The 25353-nt window shown below is 51.6% G+C and overlaps 1 non-coding gene across 1 annotated transcript; it reads left to right on the top strand.

The window, feature by feature from the left end:
* Positions 1-862: 862 nt before the first annotated feature.
* Positions 863-944, top strand: TRNAS-AGA. Its single transcript has one exon. It is a non-coding gene; the product is annotated as a tRNA-Ser (tRNA).
* Positions 945-25353: the final 24409 nt, after the last annotated feature.

Raw genomic sequence — 25353 nt, forward strand, 5'->3', positions numbered from 1 at the left:
ATGCCCACAGTGGCTACAAAATCTTTTGATGTACTTCTGCTTATCAGCAGTGTATTGTTTTCTCTGGAGCCTAGGCCTTGACCAAGAAATTTGTACCTTGATAAAATAATCGACTGCCCCTGGTTAAGGCAATGGACTTGACACCCACTGGGGTGTCCCTACACAGGTACAAGTACTAATAACAGTGGCTGCCTTTTAGCCATAGATTTTAATCAGGGCAATAAATTGATACAAACCCCTGTTAAATCATTTCCCAGCCCGAGTCCTTCACCCACATTCCATAGAGCATTAGGCCACCATGTGGATGTTTCATTTCCGACCTCAGTTTCACACAGAGACAAAATTTCCTTTGCACAGATCCATGAACAGCAAAATCTTCCTGTGTCTCTTGTCTGAGTCAGGGCATTCGATTCCAGTGAACCCTTCTCTCCTGCAGTGGCGATGGTCAGACAGAGGGGACGTGGCACTTGCATCCCTGGCTCGGCTCTTTCTTTCTCCTGCTGTTGTTAGTCCATGAAACATCAAGGGTGGAATGCAAGACTGAATTCACGCACCAGCCCTCAGTGCCCCAGAGAAATCCTGCCCCCTGCTATTGGAACGATGTGCTGGAGATTTGACTAGGAAAGGGACTGTCTGAATTGTCAGAGTGGGAAATGAACAACAATCAATGTCGTTCACACAAACACACTCCCATCCTGCTCCAGCCGTAAGGGAAATGGGCAGGAATTCTCGCTGTTCAGCCCAGGATACACTTACACTAATGCAGCCGTGAGTGTGCTGGGGAAGCTGGTCTGAGCAAACAGTTTGAAGTGACAATTCAGTGAGAACAAAATCATCATGTAGTGAAGCTGGCACCTATCAAGTAGTTGTGGCTGAGTGGTTAAGGCGATGGACTAGAAATCCATTGGGGTCTCCCTGCGCAGGTTCAAATCCTGCCAACTATGCAAGAACTGCGCTGTTGTTACTATTGTAGCCTTAGTACCTGAGCATCCACAGTGAGAACTGGAGCCAGATCTACTTTCACTCTCTCTACACTTAAAACACTGCTATAGCACTTTGGAGTAAACAGTGACTGGAGGGGTTTTCCCATCTCTGTAATAGCTACATAGACAGAACAATTCTTCCTTTTCTTTAGCACTATCTAACCAGGGCTTAGGTCACCTTAACTAGATGGGTTTGGGGGGGGTGTCACACCCTGGGAGACGTTGCTCTGCCAGTGAAGTGCCCAGCGTACACCAGCCCTTAGATCCCTCTTGGTATTTCAATGCAGGCACTGACCTGTGAGAGGAAAACATCAGATCACAAACACAGAGACTGAATTCCCCACATTTAATCTCACTGCACTTTCCAGAAAGTCACAAAATTCAATTCATTCTTGCTAGGAGAGAGAAAAAATAAGTGACATTAAGTTTTTGGCTTGGTTAAATAAAATTGTTTAATTAATATAGTAAAAATCTGTACTGATTCCTCTAACTAACACCACAGTGTGAAATAGGAACAGAGACAAATCTTGTCAGTGACGACTAATTTCACAAATGATCTTCCGATTATTAATGTCCACGCTGCCCCCATTGGAGGTCTGGGCAACTCCAGTGTCATTGCTCTGCATTCACCTTCCCCTAGAATTGTTCTCAGACATTCGCCTTCCTCTGCAGCGTGGGGCTCGGGTCACTTGCTGGAGGATTCCCTGCACCTTGAGGTCTTTAAGCCACGATTTGAGGACTTCAATAACTCAGACATAGGTTAGGGGTTTGTTACAGGAGTGGGTGGGTGAGATTCTGTGGCCTGCATTGTGCAGGAGGTCAGACTAGATGATCATAATGGTCCCTTCTGACCGTAAGTCTATGAATCAATGAATCTATTCCCAAATTTGGAAAATTGTGCACTTCAGAATGTGAATAGTGACCCCGGCTCCTTCCTGCACCTGCTCTACATTGCTCCACAGCAGCTTCTCCACCTGCAGAGTCACCCCAGCACGGCAGTGCAGCCGCCCAGGGTTCAGCATGGGCCCCTGGCAAGGACAGTAGGTGCAGCTAACAGCCCGGTGTGCCTGGCCCTGAGGCAGCTGTAAAAAAGCAACAGCCCCTCCCCCATACCCAGAAGTACAGAGACTGAATTCCCCAACTTTAACATCATGACCCCCTGTAGAAAGCCACACGTGTCAGTTGCATTTTCACAGGGAGATGCAAAAATCAGGTGACACCAATTTTTAAGTTGAGTAAATAAAGTTGAGGAGATAGTTATTAACCTCCCAAAAATATACTAAAGATCCCTCAACATAACACCTGAAGGTGAAATATGAACAGAGACAAACCTTGTCAGCAAAGGCTCATTTCCCAAACAATCCTCAAAATGTTACTAATTCCCACCCCTCCTCCGCAGGAGCTCTGTGCAGTGTAACTGTTCTGCAGGCAGCTTCCCATTCAATGCTGTTGTGGGACATTCCCAGACCTGGAAATGTACGAATGACAGAATTTGAAGAACAAACCTGGCTCCCTGCACCAGGCAGGATTTGAGTGTTTTGTCCCTGTCACTTAGTCTTTGTCAATAGTACAGACACCATAGGCAGGACTCCAGGCTCTGCTGGCAGCAGGAGAAAGGATTGTAGATTCTCACCTGTGCTCTGGAGAGGAGGTAATAATTGAAAGGGCATTTTTGACTCCTCCTCAGGGTCCCCTGGGCTGGAATTCTACATTCCACAGGGCCAAATGAGGGGGTGATGCCATTTGGTTAATGAGAACCAGTGCTCCAGGTGAGGCTTGAACTCACAACCTGAGCATAGCTCCTCTCAGCACTGCTCTATAAGTACTGTGCGCTAACCAATTGCACCACTGGAAGACCTGTTTGCTATATTTCTCTGAGACCCCCCTAGGTTGATACAGCCAAGGAGTGACCCCAGAACAGTCTCAGTGGGGTTGAGAGCAGGTAGCAACAAGTGTTGTACTTGGTGGGGTGGATCCTTCTTAAGGGTTCCAGGCACCATTTGACACCTTGTGGTCCCACCAGGAGCGGAACAGGCTCCCTAAAAGCAGGGCCGCCCAGAGGATTCGGGGGTCTGGGGCAAAGCCGGGGAGTGGACATAAAAAAGGCACCACCTGCTGCGGCGTTTGTACTCACTGGGCGGCGTCTGAGTCTTCAGTGGCAGCGGGTCCTTCACTCGCTCCACGTCTTCGGCAGCACTGAAGGACCCGCCGCTGAAGTGCTGTGGAAGACCCAGACCACTGCCGGGTGAGTAAAAATTAAAAAGGCGTCTCTAGCCAGGGAAGGGATTCTTGGCCAGGGCTTGTGGGGCAAATTGCCCCACTTGCCCTGCCTAAAAGTAGCAGCCACCAGAGCCCAAACAGTAGCCCCACCCCTTCTCCCCAAGGCCCCGCTCCTGCGCTGCCTCCTCCCCAAAGACCCTGCCTCCCGCTCGCTGCTCTCCGTCCCCTCCCCACCCTCACTCGCCCTTACGGTCATTACAAAGTGGCAAGGCAGAGCCCTCCCATTTTTAAAAGCCCTGGGGTGTTGTTCCCCCCTGTTCAGGCACCCCTGGGGCCCTGCACTTCACACAGCTCTCCCTGATTTCAGCTGTTAGTGAGGGAGCCTCACTGCTAGCGCAGACTGGGCAGTTCATTGCATGAGAGACACTGTCCCAAAGCAGGACTAATGCTTAGAGCTGGTGATTTCAGCTCTGTTGGTCTGCAGCAAGGCTCTGCATTGAGTCGTAACCAGCTCTGTTATTACACAGGGAAGAACAAAAGGGTCAAATGGTGCCTGGAACCCTTAAGAAGAATCCACCCCACCGAGTACAACACTTGTCGCTACCTGCTCTCAGCTCCACTGAGAATGTTTTGGGGTCACTCCTTGCCTGTATCAACCTAGGGGGTCTCAGAGAACAACAACTAATAGGTGCTCCAGTGCACAATTGGCTAGCGCACAGTACTTATAGGGCAGTGCTGAGAGGAGCTATGCTGAGGTTGTGAGGTCAAACCTCACCTGGAGCCCTGGTTTTCATTAACCAAATGGCTTCACCCCCTTATTTGGCCCTGTGGAATGTAGAATTCCAGCCCAGGGACACTGAGGAGGGGAGGAGTAAAAAATGCCCCTTCACTTATTACCTCCTCTCCAGAGCACAGGTGAGAATCTACAATCCTTTCTCCCCCACCAGCCCCTGTGCCAGGATCCCTCAAGCAGAGCCTGAAGTCCTGCCCATCCTTGACCCCGGAGTGGGAGGAGCAAGGAGCCATTGTTAGAGGGCTTTCCCTTCCCCCACCCACTTCCCTGGCTCTTGTCACGCAGACAGCAAACAGCAAAAGACCTTAAGTGGGAAGCGCAGACAAAGGGATGTTTACTGGGGTTAGTTTCCAAGCAAGCAGATTCCAAAGCCCTTCACACCAGTCGGGCTTATCTCTATACACCCACAGAGTCTGTTCCCCAGTGTCCCCCTTCCCACCTCTGACACCGCAGTTCTTAAAGTCTCGGCCTGTGCAGGCAGCCTGAATATCTCTATTCTAACAGCCATCGGCCCCTGTGGGAAAATGATCTATTCAGGCTTGTCCCTAGACATTTTGGTGCCCTACACGACACCCCCGTCCCCCAGCTCGAGCTGGCAGAGCGGAGCAGGCTGGGGCCAGGTCACTCCACTTCCCGCCGCCCGGTAATTGCAGGGCAGGCCTGACCCCACACTTATGGGGTGGCGGGAAGTGGAGTGATCCGGCCTCAGCCTGCTGCACTCTGCTCCCAGCCTTGGAACTTGGGGGCTGGGGGAAAAACACCCCCCAGCACTCACCAGTGGCACGGCTGGGAGCTGGTGGAGCAGAGCAGGCTGGGGCCAGGTCGTTCCACTTCCCACCGCCCGGTGAGTGCAGGGTGCACCTGATCCCTCCTGCCGTCCACCGGGATGTAGCTCAGGGGAAGGGGCGGAGTGGGGGGGGATGGGGTGGAGCAGGGGTGGGAAGAGGGGGGTGAGGGCAGACCGGGGGTGGGGGGCTGTGGGGAAGAGGCGGAGCAGGGGCAGGGGCAGCTTTCCTGGCCGGCTCGGGCAGCTTTCCTGGCCGGCTCAGCCAGCTGGGGGATCGAGTTCGCCGCTGGAGCAGTACACAGCTGCGTAGGGCACCAGGAAACTTGGGGTAATTTGGTGCCTCCACATCCCTTAACCAGGCAGTGTCCCTGTAGTGTGGGCTGTCTGCATAGGTCCTTTCTCAATCTTTCTCACCCTCTTGTCTGGAGTCTCCTGTGTCTCTGCTTTCTAAGCACAGACTAACTCTGGCTGTTCAGAGGAGGGCAGGACCATGCCTATGCGTGGCCAGCAGACAGCGACAAAGACCCCTAGCCAGCCTGCTCCCTGCCATGCCAAACACCCACTGAAGGCCATCCACAGACCAGCATGTAGGGCGGCTGCTGATGCTCTGTGGCCAACATCAGAAGACGGTAGGAAAGCAGGGCCAGCCCCTTTGGTGGGGCCTCTTACCGTTCCCACTCCAGGTGCTCACTTTGGCAGTGGGGCAGGAGATTTTACCCCAAGAGGCTTTTCCCCAGCTGGCGAGAAGCAGAGAAACATCCAGGCTCCCAAGGTGCTATGTAGCAACCCCCTTCAAGCACAGGGACAGGCGCACATTTGGAAGAGGGAAACTGCTCCACATGCTAGCCTGGGCAGCCGCCCACTTTCTTTGGCAAGTCAGGAAGAGCAAAGGCAAGACTGGAAGCACCTGGGGCTCATGCCCCAGCCTTTGTGACACCCACCCCCCAACTCCTTCCCAGGGCTCTAGCTGAAGCCAGAGCATTGGCCTGAGTGGCCAAGAAGAGGTTCCAGCCCTGAAGGGAGCAGGACTTTCAGCACAAAGGTAAAACTGCACAAGCACAATGGGACTCGAACCCTCAATTGCCTAATCCGAAGTCAGACGCCTTATCCATTAGGCCACGTGGTCACACATCGTTTCTCCACGTACTTCTTTAGAGAAGACAGACACTGTGTTTCTCAGACTCAGGTCATCTACTGAGGAGGGTTGATACTCCCTGGGCACAGAAGTGGAGTTCCCAGCGAGATGTGAGACTTAATTCTACGGAGCCAGGTGCAGGGCTTTGGCAGGGAGGCTCAGGCATGGGGGACTGAGGTGCAGCGGATGGACCGGCTGTCTAGGTGTGGAGATTTAGTTGCACTGAGGCACAGGAGGGAGGAGGAGGAGGAATCCTGCTGATGGTCAGTGGCTGTGCAGAAAAAAGGGTGTTGATTCCCCCATCCTAAATGGGCTGGTTGGCTTGACCCTTCTCCCCTCTGCAGAGTGAGGTGGGGACTGCAGCTCACCTCTTGTGGGGCAGGAGGGCACAGGTGCAGGGCGCTGGGCTCCGATGCACCTGGAAGGCAGCTCCGGTGGGGTGGGGCAGGGCAGGGCCTGTGGTTTACGTTCTGCGTTGCTTGGTGCTGGGCCATTGCACAATCCCCAGCCACGCCGCACAGCACACCCCGAGAGGCGGTGGGGGGCCAAGCAGACGATCCAGCACGAGGGGGGAGAGGATGTGTGGTTGGGGGGACGAAAGGCCTTGGGCTGCACTGGGGGAGCGCAGAGCAGGGGAGACACCCCAGAAACCTGCAGCAAAGGGATGGACAGGTGGGCTGGGTGGATAGAAGAGGCAGTGAGCCTAAAAGGGGAGTGGGGTCTAGTGGTCAGAGCAGGGAGGGGGCTGGGCACCAGGCGCCTGGACCTCTGGGTTCTATCCCTGGCTCTGGGAGTGGAGGGGGGACTTGAGGTGAGAGCAGGGGAATGGGGAGCCAGGACTCCTGGGTTCCATAGTGGTGGCTGTTTTTTCCTGTGTCTCCCTCCCTAGAGATCCCAGCCCAGCCCCCTAGCAGAATCTGACTGGGGGAGGGGGTTGCCCTGCCACTCCAGACTATGATTCGATCCCCTCCCCCCACGGGCTCTGACATCACGGAATCTCCCGCCCCCCAAGTCAGAAAGTAGGAGCCCCTCCCCGCATGCGGAGGAAGCTAGTGAGTCTCTTGGGGGTCTCTGGCGGAGGTGATGGCACCCACCAGACACCCACTCATGGTTGCAAGGAGACCCTCCTGCACAGCCCCCTGCTACGAGGGGCCAGGGGCGCCCAGCCAGGGTCAGGAGGTGAGATGGGGTCGCAGTGGCAGGAAGGGGGCAGAGCTGGGGGTGGTGCCAGGTCTGGTGCTTGCTACACGGGGAAAAACCACACTGCTCCCCCGCAACACACACACACACACACACACACACACACACACACACACACACACACACCCCTCCTGGTGTTGGGAGGGGAACAGGAGAAAGGACAAAAGAAGCAAGAGACAAAGAGAAAGGAGGGAGGGATGGATGGAGGAAAAGGTGAAACAAAAAGGACAAACCCTAATGTCCCCAGTGATTCTAAGGGACAAAATTCCAGGTGTGGAATAAAATTCTGCCTCCTTAAGTTCGTGTTTTCCATGCACAGAATTCAACGGTCACCAGATGGATCAGACTGAACAGGTTTCAAACCTCAAGGAGGCTCTCTAGTAAAATCAGGAAAAGGGAAGGAGAAAACTCGAAAGAGGTTCCTCCTGGCGCTCACGTACGTGAACCCGAATACTCTCTCAGTCCTCAAAGAGAGACCTGGAGAAGGAGACTTGCTGAAGCAAAGCCACAGGGGTCTCTGAGGTTTCCCTGGCCCCTCGCCCCTGTCCTGTCTGGCTGATGTCAGCATCTCTCTGTGAGGTCACCACCTCCCCTCCACCTTTGACCAATAGTCTGAGGTCCTGCAAAAGGCCTTTGTGATGTCACTGTCACACCCCTCCCTCGCTGTGCTAATGTCCTTCCCCTGGTCAGGCACTTTGGAAGTTTGAGCTACTTCCTATGGATCACCCCACTCAAGGAGCTGTTTGTTTTTGGAAGCAAGCTGGCTAGACAGGAAAACGTCAGATGCTTCTCTCAATGCTACACTCAGTTGTTCAGAAATTAGTCGACTTTATGGCCAGAAGAGACCATTAGAGCATCTAATCTGACCCCCTGCATACAGGCCTCCTGTATGACACAATAGCTACTTTTGGGGCAAACACATTCCAGAAAGGCATCTAGTCTTCATTGAATGACATCAGAGATGGCGAATCCACCACTTTCCTTGGTAGCTTGTTCCTGTGATGAAACATCCTCACTGTTGAATATTTGTGCCTTAGTTGTAATATGAATTTGTCACTTTTCACCTTCCAGCCATTGAGTCTTGTTATGCCTTTCTCTGCTCGATTAAAGAGCCCTTTAATACCCAATCTTTTCTCTCCATTAAGGCCCTTCAACACTTCAATGAAGTCACCTTTCTATCTTCTTTTGATAAGCTAAACAGGTTGAGCTCTTTCAGTAGCTCACTAGAAGGCATTTTTCTCCAACCCTCAGAACATTTGGTGGCTCTTTGCTGCCCCAGCTCCAATTTCACAACATCTTTTTCAAATGAGGACACCAGAACTGGAGGCAGTATTCCAGTATCAGTCTCACTGATGCTGTGTCACCTCCTGTGACGTTAATGACATAATCTGTAACTGTATCAATCACCGTTGCGACCACTGTTCTATATTTGCAGCCAATATTGTAGAAAGGTTGTCGTGTAAGGGGTCTATGGAGAGGTTCTGATTGGCTGATTATAATGATGCTATCTCTAGATGTGTATCATTTTTGTAGTTGACATTATCAATATTGGCTCTATGCTGTCCATATTTCAAACTTGTGCTCTGCTTCCGGGGAACACCCCAGCCAGACAAGTTGGTGTCAGTTCTGCCTGCTTGATGGCTCATTAAGGACCATCAGCTATACAATCGACCCATTGAGAGAAGGCAGATACGCCTTGTAACTCAGCAAGGAATGTGGGGGCCTGCCTATGGACAGAACTCTAAGGTTTTTCTATGCCACGTGCTGGATAGAGTGTTCTTGGGACAAAGAAAGCAAAGACCACATGGCAAGAGACTATAAAAGGCTGATGCCTCGTCTCCATCTTGTTTTCAATCCTACTTCATACCTCTGGAGGGACTTTGCTACAAACTGAAGCTCTAGACAAAGGACTAAATGACCCATCCCAGCTGTAGATGGACTCCAGAGGCTTGATTTGAACCTGCAGTTTATTCCATCACTGCTACAAGCCTGAACCAAGAACTTTGCCATTACTGTATGTGAAGAATTAAAAATCTATCTGCATTTTGTATAACAACCTGGTTTATGGATTGTGCCAGCTCTTTTCCAAACCCAAAGTCCAGAGTATGGTCAAGGGACCAGAGGGCTAGCAAATAGTGATCAGCTAAGAGAAAGCTGGGTAAACAGAAAGCCTTGCTTGCTAAGATAGGCCTGGTCAGAAAATTGCCAGGTGTTGGAGCTAAGAACTAAATAATTGTGTCTTATTCAGAGGTGCAGATTGAACAAAAAATCCCTATTTCTACTGTGTCAGTCTCTTCTATAGGGAGACGTTTTTCCCACAGATCCAACCTTGAGTTTATGAGAAGTTGGCACGTCAGTATAAGATATGGCATCCTTCCCCCTCCCTTCCCAGGAACCAATGCCTGCCTTAAGACACAGACAATCTTTATTGCCATATACTTTCACTGTTTCTTTGCTTTAATCATCCTGTTGGAAAATCAAAGGAGTTGCTCCATTCCTATGGACGCCAAATCAGAATTCAACATTGATATTTTATACTAATAACATTTTATCAAAGTATTTATTAAATGTTAACTTGCTAACTTGAGACGATGGGCGGAGACATTATGTAACCTGTTAACCATTGGCTAATGTGCTATCTTGTCTTGCTGCAAAACCTAACCTGGGGTGCGGAACTCCCTACCCCGTCTGTTGTAATCAATTGATTGACAGTGTCTCTGAGCCTAATAAGCAAGGTGACACTCCGCCAGTGCTGTGTGCAATAAACTCCTCTGCTTGACCTCTACACGGTGTGTGATTTACGTCCTTCAGAGAACAAAGAAAGAGCTGGAGGCCAGGTGAGCAGGTTGCCTGGGAAACAGAACAAAGGACAGAAGAGGGACAAACGGGCCTGGCTGAGTTGGGCTGTTGGAAGCAAGGAATCTGCTGGTTTGGGGACTCGAGGGGAGAGCCCAGGCTCTGAGTTTTGGGTCTCATGAAGATGGACGTTGCTGAATCTTCCTGCTTCCTGTGCTAACACAGAACTTTCCCAGGCTTTATTCCAGACCACTAATAAACCTTCTGTTGTACAGCGCTGGCTGAGAGTCACTGGTGATTGTGGAAGTTGGGGGTGCAGGACTCCTTTGCAGGGTGGTGTAAGGCTTTCCCAGGTGTCCTGCTAAGGTGACTCACTACAGGAAGCTCCTGGCATGGAACAGGGGGGCTGAAAGCTCCAAGGTCAGTCCCAGGACGTGCGGAAGGCAAGGAGGTTTCCCCCAGTGACAGCGTCCCCTGGGCGGTGTCACACTGATGAGGGCTCTGCCTGGGTTTGGTTCAGAGCGGTTCCAGAGCACTGAGCCTGTGTCAGCCCCCCAGCATGTGACCTGCAGGTGCCACTCTGGCAAAGCTCCCTGTCCCTGGGCTTTGGCATCACCAGCCCCTGCTTAGTGACTATCACAGCCCTCAGCTCCCTGAGAAGGGTCACAATATGTCTCTATGCTGATCCACCTGTCAAATTCACACAGGGAAAGCTCCCTATAGCACAAAACTCTGCCCTATGAAATCATGGAACATGTGCTCTTCACTCTGTGAAAGCATGTAAAGAATCCAAGCGCTGGAGGACAGGGTTTGGGTCCAGAGTGACCTAGACAAATTGGAGGATTGGGCCAAAAGAAATCTGAAGAGGTTCAACAAGGAGAAGTGCAGAGTCCTGCACTTAGGACGGAAGAATCCCATGCACTGCTACAGGCTGGGGACTGACTGAATGAGGGGGGTTTGACAGCAGCCTTCAACTACCTGAAAGAGCAGCATTGGAGGCTTTCTCCTGGCCACTTCCGCTGGGCTGGGCAGGCAACACTGCAAACAAGGTTCAAAGTCAATGCACATGGGAGAAGCATCTTGTGTTTCATTCCTTATGGCTGTGGCGGGGGTGGGGCCAGCTCCCAGTGAGATCTGTTTTCACCTTTGCCCCCTTTCAGTCATTCTGGGATTCTAACTCTGCTCCCAGCTGTCAGGCAGCTTCCAGCCCATCCACCCTGCTCACTAACTCCATGGTCATGTGTCTCCCCCTTTGCCAGCCCACGTAGCCTTCAGGAAAGCTACTTCTGCTAGATGCATGGATGGTATAGTGGTGTGTATAGGTGCCATCCAAGCAGTTGATCTGGGTTTGATTCCAAGCCAATGAAATGATGGCTTTTCTCTTCTGTTGTTTCCTCATCTGGAAATGGTTTAATTTCAGTCACATTGTGTTACAATCAGATTATCCATAGAATGAGACAATAAATGTGTCAAAGTCCAAAGGGACATAGAGGATGGAGACACACAAGGGGCTGGAATGTGTCATCTGAGAAAGACAGAACACTTGGGAACCTGCATCTCCCATCCCCTGGCCTTCCGTGTTATGATTCGAGCTGTTTGCATGATGTTCCTGCTGATGGGGAAATAAAGTTTTGAGTCAGTTTTTGCTCCTGCAAATTCCTTTGCTGTTACAATTATAATGACATGAACAAAAGCAGGGGCGGCTCTAGTAATTTCGCCGCCCCAAGCAGGGCAGCACGCCGCGGGGGGCACTCTGGCGGTCGCCAGTCCCACGGCTCCAGTGGACCTCCTGCAGATGTGCCTGTGGAGGGTCCGCTGGTCCCGCGGCTCCAGTAGACTTCCCGCAGGCACGCCTGCAGATGCTCCACCGGAGCCGCGAGACCAGCGCACCCTCCGCAGTCATGCCCGCAGGAGGTCCGGTGGTCCCGCGGCTCCGGTGGACCTCCCGCAGGCATTGGTGCGGAAGGTCCGCCGGAGCCGCCTGCCACCCTCCCGGCAAAATGCCGCCCCAAGCGCGTGCTTGGCGAGCTGGGGTCTGGAGCCAGCCCTGAACAAAAGGGAGGCACAATAAAAATAAACCCCAAATTACAATACAGTTAGGGAAAGAGAAGATCACGGTTAAGCCAAACACTTCAAAGAGATCAGGTATGTGGAGATCCCCTCGATATTTGAACTCAAATTGTTAGAATCAAAGTTCAGACTTGACACTGGAAAACCTGCAACTACCTGTCTCTCTGAACACCTGTCATGAGCAAGATCGAGTTGGGACACCTGTTCTGCTTCAATCATTGATTGTCTCTCTGTGTTCTCTGTCTCTTTCTTCTCCCCCCCAGTTCCTCGTCTCCAGTGTCTCTGCCTTTCTCCTCTTGCTCCCTCTCCCCTGCCCTTTCCCAGGAACTCACACTCTACAGCATTTAGGAAAAGCCAGAGCTTCCATGTTCTGCACATGAGCCTGTGTCAGAGAACGTGTGATCCAGGTCAGAACCAGTCACCAGAACAATATGACCCTTCATGGGTGACTTCTCTGCCTACTCTGCAATTTACATCTCCCTCCAACAGCCCAAAGACAATTTTGTGTGAAATGTTGAGAAGTGAAGAGCCCCCTTCCCTCCCCCCAAATCCCCAGAACTCTAGTGTCACCCCCATGGCACCAGCACAGGGAACCCAGTGAAATGGGGTTACAGAATACAAGGGGGAGCGAGCAGGGAGAGAGGTGACAGGGAGTCTCACTTTTTCTTTCTTCACTTTCTGTTCTTCTCTTTCCTTCCAGGAACTGCAGTCACAGCAGGGAGGGGTTTGTCTCATTGTAAGGGATACGTGTCTGTCATGGAGGTGGTGGAGGTGATGGATTCTGTGACTTCCTGCGACCTCAGTGATTTCTATAGTGGCCACAGTGGTTGACTCCATGGCTGCCCAATCAGCTGGCTCCAGGGACAGCCCAAGCAGCGGCCAATGCGGCTGGCTCTGGGGACCGCTTGACCAGTGGTTCCGAGGGCAGCAGGATCAGTCACAGCTCAGTGGCCCCCGGCAGCACTCCTGGGGTGGCCGGAGCAGCAGCAGGCCCCCTGGGGCTCCCCCCTCTGGGGCAGCAGCTGGAGTGGCAGCAGGTTGTTAGGGCTTCTCCCCTGGTAGCTGGTGCTCCTTATCCATCAAATAAATCAAAACCCTTCCACCTGCAAGTGGATTTAGCCCAGGACCCTCAGAGTCAGCAGCTCTTACACCCCCCACTGAGCTCTCTGGTCAGGTGTCCTAGCGCCGGAAGCCTCCTGTTTAGATCCTCAAATAGCATTTTTGCAGCAGGGGGGCTGAAATTTTGGACTGGACATTGTAGCTCCACCGTTATTTTATTGAATTGCTTCAAAACAGCAAGTCAAGAAAGTCTCCTAAGGGCCAGGCTCTCTGCCATGGAAACAGCTGCCCCTGCTCTCCAGGAGTCTGTGCCTTCCACCCAACAAAGTACAAACCTCTGAACTGAAGGGGGGTCAGACAGTGACGGTAACACAAATCTTCAGACTATTAACCCAAGTCCCTTCCTTTCTTTAACCCAGGACGTGCCAGTCAACTGGTAGCCATGGTGTTATCTTCATCTTAAAATACCTCTCAGGACATTTAACAGAGGAAGTGAAACCCTCTCCCCCAAATGGCTCCTTGTTGAGGCATGGTACTGTACCTGCCCCTGGAGACTGTCTGGTTTTATATCCTTAGAGCTTTTTCTCTTCAAACCCCTTATCCCAATCTAGGGGCCACCTCCGCATTTCAGAGTTTAGAATTTGCTCTCATCACCCTCGTATGGCACTTTCCATGTGAATTAGACAAAGTAAGTCGGGAAAGCTACATGGCTAATGAAAATAAAAGCTTTGGGTGAGGCCTGAACTCGCACCCATAGCTGTATTTCCCCCTGCACGAGCCAGTAGGTCCTTCAGAGACAAACTTGGGCTGGAGGCAGTTACTTGTGTCTATGGTTCACCACTTTGGCTGCCTAATAAAAGGCTGATGGTTCAAACCCAGTAGAAGATAGTGGGTTTTGGGTTTTTTTAGCGATGACAATTCAGTACATTTTAACAGGCAGAAAATCCCCTCTATTCTGGTCTAGCCCCATTTGACTCCTTCTGCCCATCTTCTTCCTTCCCCCTCAGTGTCTTTCCTTACCCACTGGGGACATGCAGAGATGAACCCCAGTCAGTCTGTGTCACAGAGAGTCTGTATCTTCTAAGGAACATGAGTGAAGGATTCCAGCTGAGAACTGAATTAGCTCCGCTCACCTGGGTTAGAAACATTTGTTTCTTTTGAGCAGATACTGGAAAATTGGACATTAATTCAGAGCCAGGAGGCAAAGCAGAGGCTTCATGACCTTGATCTCCAGGAAGTGCAAGAGGATCTCCAGGAAGGAAGGAAGCTTCCTTTAGTCTCAAGCTGAGGTCTCCTGGAACTTGGAAAAGACCTTCAGTCACTGAGGACCTCATGGGATCGTGCTGCTCCAAAGGCTCCAGAGTTCTGGGTGCAGGGAGGGTGTCACTGCACAGTCTGAAATGGAAGGGCGGACCCTGGAAGGGAAGGGAGGAACAGAACATGGAGAGGAATGAAACAGAGCAAATGCCTCTTCTCTCTCCACTCCCTGACCCAGCAAGAAATGTTATCAATGGGGGAATTCCTCTCCACGAACAGCAGAGAACACAGAGACATTTGCCTCAAACTGAGCAGTAGGGTGACCAGATAGCAAGTGTGAAAAATCAGGAGGGGATTGTGGGGTAATTGGTGCCTATATAAGACAGAGCCCCAAATATCAGGACTGTCCCTACAAAATCAGGACATCTGGTCACCCTACTGTTGCCTCCTGTCCCAGTGAGAGCAAAGAGCTGCCAGTGCTGGAGCTGTGGGCTGCTGCGCTTTCCTTCCCAGATGCTGGAATAATTTGCAGCACGGAGACCTGGCTCGGCGCTGATTGGGTGGAAGATCTGCATGCCCCAGTGGGTGAGGCGGTCCCCGGGGGAAGAGTCCGAGCGGGGGCAGAGCACAGGCGGGGCCATGGGCTGAGTGCTGGTGGCTCCCCCACTGCTCGGGAGGTTCTGTCGGTGGCACTCTAAAGGCAGCAGCCCAGCCCCCCTCCAAAGGGAGGTGCATCACATCCAGCATTTCTTGCCCCCCAGCCTCTCCGAGCCTCTTATACCCAGCGCCCACGCGCAGTGTCACTGGTAAATACGCTCAGAGGAGATGCTGGGGGCCTGGGGTGTGAAATCACTGGATGAAACTGGCTGCCTGAGCCCAGCCCTCACGGAGTAAATCCTCAGAAATCTCACCCCTGGGTTTGTAATCAGAGAATCTCAGGGTTGGAAGGTCATCTAGGCTCCTGCAAACAAGACCCTCTGTGTGTGAAGGGAGGGTTATGGAGTGTCTCTGGGAGGGGATGGGCTGAAAGGAGGAGGGGCCATGGAGGTGTCAGTTTGTGGGGTAGGGGCTGTGAGGGGGAGAGTCCATGGGGGTGTCAGTGTGAGGGGGAGGGGCTGTGAGGGGGAGAGTCCATGGGGGTGTCAGTGTGAGGGGGAGGGGCTGTGAGGGGGAGAGTCCATGGAGGTGTCAGTGTGAGGGGGAGGGGCTGTGAGGGGGAGAGACCATGGGGGTGTCAGGGGGAGGGGGAGAGGCTGTAAGGAGGAGGGGCCATGGAGGTGTCAGTTTGTGGGGTAGGGGCTGTGAGGGGGAGAGTCCATGGGGGTGTCAGTGTGAGGGGTAGGGGCTGTGATGGGGAAATTCCATGGAGGTGTCAGTGTGAGGGGGAGGGGCTGTGAGGGGGAGAGTCCATGGAGGTGTCAGTGTGAGGGGGAGGGGCTGTGAGGGGGAGTGTCCATGGGGGTGTCAGTGTGAGGGGGAGGGGCTGTGAGGGGGAGTGTCCATGGGGGTGTCAGTGTGAGGGGGAGGGGCTGTGAGGGGGCACTTATCGTACAGGGTGGGCTGTACCCCCTGTACATGCACCTCCTGCCTGCAGCCAGCCCCTGCTGCACCCCCTGCCTGCACCAGCCCCGCACCCCCTGTCCTGCCCGCAGCCAGCCCCTGTCTCCAGCCAGCCCCGCACCCCCTGCACGCAGCCAGCCCCTGCTGCACCTCCTGCCCTGCCTGCAGCAGCCCCAGACGCGCCCCCTGCCCGCGCCAGCCCCGCACCCCCTGCCCTGTCTCCAGCCAACCCCTGCTGCACCCCCATGCCTGAAGCCAGCCAGTCCCGCACTCCTCTGTCTCCAGCCCTGCCAACCCCTGCCGCACCCCCATGTGGCCCTGCCTGAAGCCAGCCAGCCCACCCCACACACCCCTGTCTGCAGCCGGCCCCGCACCCCTTGCCCTGCCTGCAGCCAGACTCTACCTCCAGTCAGCCCCTGCCCTGCCTCCAGCCAGCCCCATGTCCACTGGTGCCTGCAGTTCCCAGGGCAGTAACCCTGCTCACCTGCTTCAATGAGGGGGGCAGGGAGCAGCTGGGACCCACACATGTGCACATCCTAGGGTGACCAGACAGCAAGTGTGAAAAATCGGGATGGGGGTGGGGGGTAATAGGAGCCTATATAAGAAAAAAATTGGCTCTGTCCCTATACAATCGGGACATCTGGTCACCCTAGCACATCCCCAGGGAGTGGTGGGGACCCACACATGTGAAACAGAGCTCATTTCTGGTTTAGGCCCATCTTTTTAAAACAGAACTTTAGGTAGGGTTAACATACGTCCGTATTTTCCTGGACATGTCAGGCTTTTTGGTTCTTAAATCACCGTCCGGGAGGAATTTTTAAAATTGAAAAATTCCTCCCGGGAAAATACGGATGTATGGTAACCCTATTGGTACAAAAAAATACATACTGTGGCAGATCCCTTAAATCAGAACTTTTTATAGGGAACCGGTTGTTAAGGAATGAAAGACTTTTTTTAACATTTTTTTTTAAAAGTCAACTGGGCCTCGCACTTCCTGAAGCTGGCCCTGAACACCGCCCTAGTGCGGGGTGACAGCGCCTCTGGGATCCTGACATCCCAACGCTTTTCACACCTTCCTGGAGCCTCTCAACACCCCTGGGCTGTTCTTCTTTCCAGGCCCCTTCGCTAACCACTGCTGCACACTCCCTCCCACAGCTGGCAATTACAAGCAGCCCTCATGGCCGCTCCCCCTGCCTTTGAGAGGGAGTGTGCTCCGCTGGAGTGACCAGGCCAGGGGACTGGGAGTCAGGACTCCTGGGTTCCATTGCTGGGTTTCCTACTGGTTCCACTGCTGGTTGTTTTCCTTTTCCTGTGGGACTTGGGCAAGTTGCTCCTCCCTCTAGGGCTCTGTCCCCAGCAGTCAAATGGGGATTTAATACTTTTCCGCTAGTGGAAAGTGCTGGGAGAATCCCCCAGCCAAAGCTGTGCTGACAGTGCTAAGCAGCATCTGACCATTCAAGGGCGGAGCGCACTGCCCAGAAGGAGAAGTGTTTGGCTCTGGGGTTTCACTTCAGCCCAGTCTAGAGAGAGGGGCCCAGCCATGGAGTTTGGCTCAAGACCAATTCTCCAATTTGTTAAAGGCGTTTTGAATTCCAATCCTGTGCTCCAAAGTGCTTGGTGTCATTTGCAAATTTTAGACGCATGCTCTCCACTCCATTTTCCAAATCATTCATGAAAATATTGAATAGTACCGGACCCCGGACTGATCCCTGCTGGACCCACTAGGTGCACCCTCTCCGTTGGACAGCCAGACATGGAGAAGGGCTCTTGGAGTCTGGGCTTTCAACCAGCTCTGCCCCCACATGACACTGATTGCGTCTAGACCACATTTCCCTCGTTTGCTTGTGAGAATGTCCTACGGGACTGTGTCAAAAGCCAGGGGGCTTGGCTACACTTACAAGTTGCAGCGCTGGGAGTTACAGCGCTGGTCATGCAGCTGTGTAGGGCCAGCGCTGGAGTGTGGCCACACTGACAGCTACCAGCGCTGCAGTGTGGCCACACTTGCAGCACTTTCCAGCGCTGTATTGAGAGGTGCATTGTGGGCAGCTATCCCACAGAGCACCTCGTCCTGTTTTGGCGCCGTTTTGGCGCTGAGTATTGTGGGAAGGGGAAGGAAGTGTGTGGGTCATTCCGCTTCCTGTTCCAACGCCCCGTGGTGCATCGCTTCACATCCCAGCAGTCTGTCTTTCTGGCAACGTTTGGCGCCATTGTGAGTGTCTTTCTGCTCTGTGTGTGAATCGCGATTTCTGTGGGAAATGGAGCCCGAGCTGCTGAGGACTGTGCTGATGAGTGTCGCCAGCACAACACGTTTGGCAGTCGAGCTATTCCTTCAGCTCCAAAGTGACAGTGAGGAGTCTGACGATGATATCGATATCGATTCTCCTGCCGCGTGTGACACTAAAGTGCTTGTGGCATTCACGGAAATGCTCAGCACCGTTGAACGCCGCTTTTGGGCTCGGGAAACAAGCACTGAGTGGTGGGATCACATCGTCATGGAAGTCTGGGATGACGAGCAGTGGCTGCAGAACTTTCGTATGAGAAAAGCCACTTTCATGGGACTGTGTGCTGAGCTCGCCCCCACTCTGCGGCGCAAGGACACAAGATTGAGAGCTGCCCTAACGGTGGAAAAGTGGGTGGCCATTGCAATCTGGAAGCTGGCAAATCCAGACAGCTACCGGTCGGTCGGGAACCAGTTTGGAGTGGGAAAGTCGACCGTTGGAATCGTTTTGATGCAAGTTTGCAAGGCAATTAATCGCATCCTGCTAAGAAAGACCGTGACTCTGGGGAGTGTGCAGGACATTGTGGATGGCTTTGCACAAATGGGTTTCCCTAACTGTGGAGGGGCAATAGATGGGACGCATATTCCTATTCTGGCCCCCTCCCACCTGGCATCAGAGTACGTTAATCGTAAAGGGTATTTCTCTATGGTTCTCCAGGCGCTTGTGGATCACTGTGGGCGTTTCATTGACATTTACACAGGCTGGCCTGGAAAGGTGCATGATGCACGCATCTTTCGGAACAGTGGCCTGTTCAGGAAGATGCAGGCAGGGACTTTTTTCCCAGACAGGAAGATCACAGTAGGGGACGTCGAAATGCCCATTGTGATCCTTGGAGACCCCGCTTACCCGTTATTGCCTTGGCTCATGAAACCCTATACAGGGAAGCTTGACAGGAGCAAGGACCGGTTCAACTACAGGCTGAGCCGGTGCCGAATGACTGTGGAGTGCGCTTTTGGCCGTTTAAAGGCACGCTGGCGTTGCTTGTATGGGAAGCTAGACTTGGGGGAAAGCAGCATCCCCGCGGTTATATCCGCTTGCTGTACCCTCCATAATATTTGTGAAGGGAAGGGTGAAACATTCAGTGAGGCATGGACCACCGAGGTTCAAGTCCTGGAGGCTGAATATGCACAGCCAGAGAGCAGGGCTAATAGAGAGGCCCAGCACAGGGCTTCAAGGATTAGGGATGCCTTGAGGGAAGAATTTGAGGCTGAAAGCCAACAGTAATGTTTGCTGCCTTGCATGGGAGTGAATTGCACTGTTTACACTGTTATTCTATTATCCCTAAAATGATTTGCAGTGCCTCTTTCTTTACTGGGCTAAGGTATCTTTCACTATCTGCTATAATAAAGACTGTTTTCAAAGCCAAGAATTGTTTTATTGAAAAGAAAAAAACTTCCTTGACAGACAGACACACAACATTTCATGAACACAAGAGGGCAGGGGTGTGGGTTGGTGAACTGTACAGTCACAAGTTTGCATATGTCCTGTCTGGAGTGCTGTTTAACGAATCCTGCACTTCAGGGTGCATATACTGCATGGTGATGGGGGTTGAGTGCAGAGGGTAAGGGTGGTAGGTATCAGGGCTGGTTGGTGAGCGTACAGGTGTTGGAGGCAGCTGGTGGTGGTAAGAACCTGAATGCTGGGGAAAGGTGGTTTGAGCTGACATTGGGGCACAAGGCAAAAAGCTTTGGGATGGGGGGGGGGAGTAGCACGGTAGTGCTCTGCTTGCATGGCAACGAGTGACTCGATAGAGTCCGCTTGGCGCGACAGGATGCTTAGAAGCTGCTCTGTGCTTTTCCTTTTGGCCACTGCATTTGTCTTGCGGATCCTGCTTTCCCTCTGGCGGATCTTGCTTTCCTTCTCTCTCCACTCCTTCAATTCCTTTCTCTCTGTAGCAGAGTGATGAAGAACAGTTTTCAGCATGTCCTCTTTGCTCTTTCGGGGATTTTTTCTCAAATTTTGAAGCCTCTGTGATGTTGAACATCTGGGCAGTCCAGTAGTCAAGGTCACTGTAGAAACACAGAAATGACAACATTTAATACGGGCAGCATTGTATTCACTATCTCCAGACATGAATTGTTACACTGAGGGAGTTCTCACTTTAGCATTCTTTTCCCAAACGCATAACACAACAGAAGCCACGAAATGGTGAGTGAGGGGTGCTTATAGAGGGAGAAGTGGGGCTTGAGTGATAGAGGGGAGCTGGTTGCTTCGGGTAATCTGGAGTGCTAGAGGGGTTGAGTGAAGATGCAGCTGCAGGGGTGATCTTATCTCCCTATCTCTTCACTAAAGAGTCTCCCAACATTTTTCACAGGAGTTAATCCTGGAAGATGTCTCCTTGCTGAGAGTCACTAGGGAACAGCGGGAGGCTCTTTTAGAGCAATGTGGATTCCGCCTGGGACCCTACGCGGCTTGCCTGTGTTCAGAAATGGTCCCCCCACCACTGGCAGCACAGTGGCGCGGACGCGTCACCGTCACTGGGACAAGGGACACAGTGGCTCTGCCTATAAACCTGCGCAGGCATATTGCCCACGCTCTGGATGAAACTTTTGCTGAGATAACTGAAGCAGATTACCGCGACGTGATAGACCACATCAACGGGCTATTCCACATCTAGAGGCTGGCATGCATGCAGCCATAACCCCCCTTCCTCTCCAGAAACATTTCCACCCAGAAAATAAAAGCCGCTTACCGTTAACCCGCTCCTCTGCTTGTCCTTCTGCAACTGCTGGCTGCTGCGATTGGGTACTTTCCTCCTGGCTTGAGAAGAGCTCCTGGCTGCATGCCCACTCTGGGGTGTCTTCCCCCATCCCAGTAGCTTCACTCGCGGTTTCCTCCCCCCCCGCCGCCGCCGCCTCCGCCTCCTCCTCCTGTCCCCCAGCCTGCTCAGAAGTGTCCATCGTTATCCTGGGATTGGCAGTGGGGTCACCCCCAAGTATCTCGTCCATCTCCCTGTAAAAACGGCAGGTCGTGGGGGCAGCTCCGGATCGGCGATTCCCCTCGCGGGCTTTGTAATAGGCACTCCGCAGCTCTTTAACTTTCACCCTGCATTGTAGTGCGTCCCGATCATGGCCCCTATCCAGCATGGCCCTTGATATCTGCTCAAAGATATCGTAATTCCTACGGCCGGAGCGCAGCTGTGCCTGCACAGATTCCTCCCCCCAAACACTGATGAGGTCCATCAGCTCGCCATTGCTCCATGCTGGGGCTCGTTTGCCACGTGGAGGCATGGTCACCTGGAAAGATTAACTGATTGCACTCCACACACACCTGGCTGCAGCAAACAGGAAGGAGATTTTTAAAATTCCCGGGGCATTTAAAGGGCGGGTCACCTGAGGCAAGAGCAGTAGAGTGCAAACTGATGAGCAGAGAGGCTGAACAGGAATTCTGGGATAACTCCTTATTCCCTGGAGGACACTTAAAGCGCTGGTGAGTGTCCACACCTGCTGAGCAGCGCTGGATCACCAGCGCTGCACTCCTTATACCCCTGCCGGGATGGGTTTTCAGCCAGCGCTGCAGCCAGGGAGTTGCAGCGCTGGTTGTGCCCTGCAAGTGTGGACGGGGTGTAATTGCAGCGCTGGAAAGCCTCCACCAGCGCTGCAACTTGTAAGTGTAGCCAAGCCCTCTGGGCTTGGCTACACTTACAAGTTGCAGCGCTGGGAGTTACAGCGCTGGTCATGCAGCTGTGTAGGGCCAGCGCTGGAGTGTGGCCACACTGACAGCTACCAGCGCTGCAGTGTGGCCACACTTGCAGCACTTTCCAGCGCTGTATTGAGAGGTGCATTGTGGGCAGCTATCCCACAGAGCACCTTGTCCCGTTTTGGCGCCGTTTTGGCGCTGAGTATAGATCCCATCTACTGTTTACCCACCTCCACCAGGCCCGGAACCCTGCCAAAGAGGGAAAGAGGATTGGTTTGGAATGATTTGTTTTTGACAAATCCATGCTCACTTGTCCTAAGAACCAAAGTATCCTGTAGGTACTGCTGACAAACTGATTGTTTAAGAATGTATTCCAGTATCTTTCCAGCTGTGGAAGTGAGGCTAGCTAGTCTGTAAGTCCCAGGTGTCTCTTTGTTCCCCTTTTAAAGATAGGTCCTGTCCTGTTCATGGATGGGAAGATGTACTTTTTCAGGGATCTCAGATGAGAACTGGGGCCACAACACCTGGTTTGTTAAGGCCACAAAAACAGAGGCAGGAACCTCTTCTCTCCTGCTGGCAAAGAACCCCAGGTACCTAAGAGACAGGGACTCACATCCCTGAATGGGCTTTAAAAAAGGCAGTGGTTAAAAAGTTTGGCCCCGACCATTTCTTGTTTCCGCAGACTAGACATTTTAGCAAACTTTAGAATTCCTTGGTGCTAAACACCGTGAAACTCCCCTTTCTCCTTCACAGAGGGCTTTAACGCCCCTTATCTCACTCAGGCTCACGACTGCCCAGAGTTTGAGAATTGTCCCTGTTCGCACTGGACAGATGGGGAGGAGCCTGAGGTACAAAGAAAGCAAGTGACCTACCCAAGGGCCTACACAGCAAGGCGGTGGCAGAACCAGCAAGAGAAGCCACCAGTCCTGACTCCTGTTCTAACAAACAGCAAAACCCTTCAGAGGCAGAGATAGAGCCCAGGAATCAGGAGGAAATATCATTCAAATCGTTTCTGTCAGAAAATCCCCTTCAGACTAAACCAGTTTGTTTCTCGAAATCAAAACAAGTGGGATGAAAGTTCTTTGCAAAAATATTTTGTTGCAAAATAAAAGCATCTTCTGTTTGTCACAGTGGGTTAAATTGTCTCTTCGCACACAAAGAAGAGACACTTAGCTCACAAATATTAGACAAGATGCTTCAGTCTTAGCTAAGTAGTTGCTGCTCTTAACAATTTCAAAATAAAAAAAATACAAATGAAATAAACTATTTCAACTATTCCATTATGTGTTAATCTTCTCTGAGTAAATGTGATAGGACACCTCATATTATGCACTACTCCTAGTGACACTCGAGGAGGGTCTTACCTTCTAAACAGGGATGGCTGTTTTCTAGTAAAATCAGGCAAAGGGAAGGAGAAAACATGAAAGAGGTTCCTCCTGGCGCTCACGTGCCTGAACCCGAATACTCTCTCAGTCCTCAAAGAGAGACCTGGAGAAGGAGACTTGCTGAAGCAAAGCCACAGGGGTCTCTGAGGTTTCCCTGGCCCCTCGCCCCTGTCCTGCCTGGCTGATGTCAGCATCTCTCTGTGAGGTCACCACCTCCCCACCACCTTTGACCAATAGTCTGAGGGCCTGCAAAAGGCCTTTGTGATGTCACTGCCACATCCCTCCCTGGCTGTGCTAATGTCCTGCCCCTGGCCAGGCACTTTGGAGGTTTGAGCTACTCCCTGTGGATCACCCCACTCAAGGAGCGTTTGTTCTAGGAAGCAAGCCGGCTAGACAGGAAAACATCAGACGCTGCTCCCAATGCTACACTCAGTTTTTCAGAAATTAGTTGACTTTATGGCCAGAAGAGACCATTAGAGCATCTAATCTGACCCCCTGCATATCACAGGCCTCCTGTATGACACAATAGCTACTTTTGCAGCAAACACATTCCAGAAAGGCATCTAGTCTTCATTAAATGACATCAGGAGATGGCAAATCCACCACTTTCCTTGGTAGCTTGTTCCTGTGGTGAATCATCCTCGCTGCTGAATATTTGTGTCTTATTCCTAATATGAATTTGTCTCTTTTCACCTTCCAGCCATTGGGTCTTGTTATGCCTTTCTCTCCTCGATTAAAAAGCCCTTTAATACCCAATCTTTTCTCTCCATTAAGGCCCTTCAACACTTCAATGAAGTCACCTTTCAATTTTCTTTTGATAAGCTAAAGAGGTTGAGCTCGTTCAATAGCTCACTAGAAGGCATTTTTCTCCAACCCTCAGAACAATTCGTGGCTCTTTGGTCATCAGACTCCTGAACTGCAACTGGATGTGGTTCTTGTTCTTCTGAACAGCATAGCTCCTGGAGAAGAGGGATCTGCATATGTACATTCATATGATACCTTTGTTTAACTGATGAAAACATAAACTAGACACTTAGAGGTCTAGTTTACATACTTAGGTAGTATGCAAAGTCATGGAAAAAAATGTTAAAGGAGAGAGTGGTTACGGACCTTGAGGCCGATGGCAACTGGGACAAATTACACCATGGTTTTACGAAAGGTAGATCGTGCCAAACCAACCTGATCTCCTTCTTTGAGAAAGTAACAGATTTTTTAGACAAGGGAAATGTGGTGGATCTAATATATCTTGATTTCAGTAAGGCGTTTGATACGGTACCGCATGGGGAATTACTGGTTAAATTGGAAAAGATGGGGATAGAAATGAAAATCCTGAGGTGGATAAGGAGCTGGTTAAAGGGGAGACTGCAGAGGGTCGTATTGAAGGGTGAACTGTCGGGTTGGAGGGGGGTTACCAGTGGAGTTCCTCAAGGTTCGGTTTTGGGTCTGATTTTATTCAATCTATTTATCGCTGACCTCAGAACCAAAAGTAGGAGTGGGCTGATAAAGTTTGCGGATGACACGAAGTTGGGAGGTATTGCCAATTCGGAAAAGGATCGGGATATCCTCCAGGGAGATTTGGATGACCTTGTAAACTGGAGTATTAGTAACAGGATGAAATTCAATAGTGAGAAGTGTAAGGTTATGCATTTAGGGATGACTAACAAGTACTTTAGTTATTAGCTGGGGACGCACCAGTTGGAAGTAACGGAGGAGGAGAAGGACCTAGGAGTCCTGGTTGATCGTAGGATGACTATGAGTAGGCAATGTGATGTGGCCGTTAAAAAAGCTAATGCAGTCTTGGGATGCATTAGGCGAGGTATTTCTAGTAGATATAAGAAGGTGCTAGTCCCGTTATATAAGGCGTTGGTGAGACCTCATTTGGAGTATTGTGTGCAGTTTTGGTCTCCCATGTTTAAGAAGGATGAATTCAAACTGGAACGGGTACAAAGAAGGGCCACTAGAATGATCCGAGGAATGGAAAGCCTGTCGTATGAAAGGAGACTTGAGGAGCTCGGTTTGTTTTCCTTAACCAAAAGAAGGATAAGAGGAGATATGATTGCACTCTTTAAATATATCAGAGGGATAAATACCAGGGAAGGAGAGGAATTATTTCAGCTCAGTGCTAATGTGGACACGAGGACAAACGGATATAAATTGTCAGTCAGGAAATTTAGGCTTGAAATTAGACAA

The sequence above is a fragment of the Mauremys mutica genome, unplaced genomic scaffold, assembly GCF_020497125.1.
Source record: "Mauremys mutica isolate MM-2020 ecotype Southern unplaced genomic scaffold, ASM2049712v1 Super-Scaffold_100320, whole genome shotgun sequence".
In the NCBI taxonomy this organism is placed as follows: Eukaryota; Metazoa; Chordata; order Testudines; family Geoemydidae; genus Mauremys; species Mauremys mutica.